Raw genomic sequence first — 2946 nt, forward strand, 5'->3', positions numbered from 1 at the left:
ATCATAGCGTGAGGGGGTAGATGTAAAATCCAGGACCTGTGGAGCTCAGTGGTGTATCAGGTCATGAAGGCACCAAAGGAAGGTGGGGTGGTTTACACCATTGCTCCCATCACAGACTTGGGTAAGGTAAAGCATGTGCACCGGTCCCTGCTGAAGAGTTTGATCGACCAGGTTCCACCTTTTGTATTGAACACCCCAGTCGTTGAATCTCCGCCACCTCTGCTAGAGGAGCATGATGATGCTGATGCTGATGAAGAGTTGTTTGTTTTAGTACCTGACATGCCACGAGATAGGGGTGGGTTAAGGCTACAGGATGTTGGTCCCTTCACTCCTCAGACATTAGGTAATGCACAAGCGGGGGACACTTGTAGGGCAACTAGCGACTCTGTGGGGGAAGTGGATTCGCAGCCAGTTGCATTGCCTTCTAATGCACTGGAGGTAGCTGAGAGTGTGGTAAGGAGGACTGGGAGAAAAGAACTGCAGGTCAGCACTCTAATATAAATCATCTCCCTCCCGAGCAGTGGGTGTTGGTTCTGTGTCTAGCATGATGGGTAGTACAGTTGCCACCCTGTTCCGGCCTTGGAGTTGAGTGTTGGGTTAGGCTGTTCAGCTCACCGTCGAGGCGACGTTGCAGAAACTCGGGGTGGAATGTGACGGGACTAAGTGATTGACATCAGTCTTCACCTATCAGGGACTGGGTCAGTCCATTTAAGGCTGGATTGGTTGTCACTCGGGTGCGCGTCCGTCCGATTTTTCCCGCCCGTGTTCATTGTTTGTGTGGACTAGCTGCAGTGTCTCATTTGCATTGTTGCGGCATTAGTGGAGCTGATGACTGTCCGCCTTTCAGGCATGATTTCCTGTACCCCATTGTGTGCGCGGAAGGCATGAGTGACAAACCGGTGCCCATAACTATTTATTGCGGCGTAATATTCTCACGGATCCTCCCTTTCTTTTGTTCTTTTGTCTTTCAGAAAACGCGTGTTTTTGGACTCATCTTATGCTGTTACATTATCCTGGTTGCAACGCGGAAGCTGCCATCAGTAACTCCTAAAAGGGGACTGTTCGGGTTTGGGTTTGATGTGGTTTTAAGTCCCGCTTTTAAGTCCCCCTTGTTCTCATTCGTTACACTTGTCTTTTTTGTTTTGTTCCATTTCATTCTGTGAATTTAGTTTATTTTCTTTTCTTGGTCGAATTGTTTGGTTTAAATTTACTTTTTGGATGTAACCCGATTTTGTATTTGATTTTATGTCTTTTTGTTTTCTTTTGTTTGTACCCTGTGGTGCGGCGTGGCTTTAATGTATTGTTTGTTATACTTTGAGGTTGATGTTGTTGTAATTTTGTATTTTACTTTGTTTTTGCTTCATTGCAGGAGCTGGGGTCCCACGGGTGGTTGGATTTCTCTCCTGGTGGTGGTTCTTGGTATGCTGTGTAACACTGAGTGTTTAGTAGTGTGATCTGAGTGCACAGGTGTGTGTGTGGAAGTGTGCCATCGTAAAACCGAACTCCTCTTGCCACTGGAAGCCTCAGCCCTGCTGGATGTATGTGATTTTGTTCTAGGGCCTCAACCTTAGATTAATTCTGTATTCATATTCTTTTTTGTTTTGAAGCGGTGCTTTTTCTTTTGCCCCTCGTATTTTAAAGTTTATGTATTAATAAACTTTATACTTTTATATGCTACCCAAGTGTCTGGCCTAACTTCTTATGAGGGATCCGAACCTGTGTCCAATTATAATTGTTCCCTGGGAATAATCCCTAGGGTGGCGTAGTCGGATTTCTTTGAGTTAAGCGTTGCTGTTAAAAACGATTCCCCCCTCCCGCCACATGTACATAGTTTGAAGAGGAGGATCGGTTCATCCTCATCCTGGAACATCCGGAACCCTGCAAGGACTTGCTCAAATTTGTGGTTCACAACATGCATTGGGCGAACGAATTACAGACACGTAGCCTGATGTATCAAGCGGTATCAAGTCTTGACCGAGGTGTCTTTCACGGACATTAAGTTGAATAACTTTCTGATCAACACGACGACTAACCGAGTCCAACTAATAGACTTTGGCTGCAGTGACCTCGTCAAAAGTACAGGCTACTTGGGTGATTTTATAGGTGAGTTGGCGTGTTATGTTACTAGGCCTAATGAGAAGTCAAACTTCTGAGTAGTGATTTAATGAAAACAAATGGACATTTGGTCAAGTTTCTGGTGACATTTGTTTGCAAATAGATTTTGTAACCTGAATATGCCTTGCTTTCATGAACAGGAGGAGTCTGCCCGCCTGAATACTACAAGGGCTACAAAGGATACAAGGCAGAGTCTCTGGGTGTAATGATGTACACAATGATGTGCAAATGTCGACCCTTTAGAAGTCCTGAAGACATGATGCATGGCAGTCTGAGTTTTAACGTTAGAGTATCCACAGGTGAGAGAACAATCAACTACCAATAACACAGTGACATTAAGATTGTTAAACACACAAAGTGTAATACATGCTACATATTTCCATACTTGACAACGTTAGCATGTCATGGACATGAAAGAACTCACATGACTAACAAATGAAAAACTTGTACAGAATTGCAGAACTTGATAAGTCGCTGCCTGACTGTTGACCCAACTAAGAGAGCGACTACTGAGGAGATCCTACAGCATAAATGGTTTCAGCGAGGACAAATGTCAGGAGTAGCTCAGAGTCAGGCAGAGTGACTTAGGAGGGAAGGCAGATGATGACAGGAATCCCTCTTCTGAAAGTCCAAGAAGTGCTGTCATTCGCTCATTGCGGATGACCAAAACTGCACAAGCCATTCACCAGAGAGTCTCCGGAGAAGCAAGCTTAGTTTAAAAGAAAAGAGCAAACGTAATGGACGAAATGAAAACACATTTCTAAGAAATTAACACACGAAACCGAGGAGCAAATTTTATACTGTAAAAAAGTGTGCACAAAACAGAGGAAA

The sequence above is a fragment of the Puntigrus tetrazona genome, chromosome 4, assembly GCF_018831695.1.
Source record: "Puntigrus tetrazona isolate hp1 chromosome 4, ASM1883169v1, whole genome shotgun sequence".
Taxonomy (NCBI): Eukaryota; Metazoa; Chordata; class Actinopteri; order Cypriniformes; family Cyprinidae; genus Puntigrus; species Puntigrus tetrazona.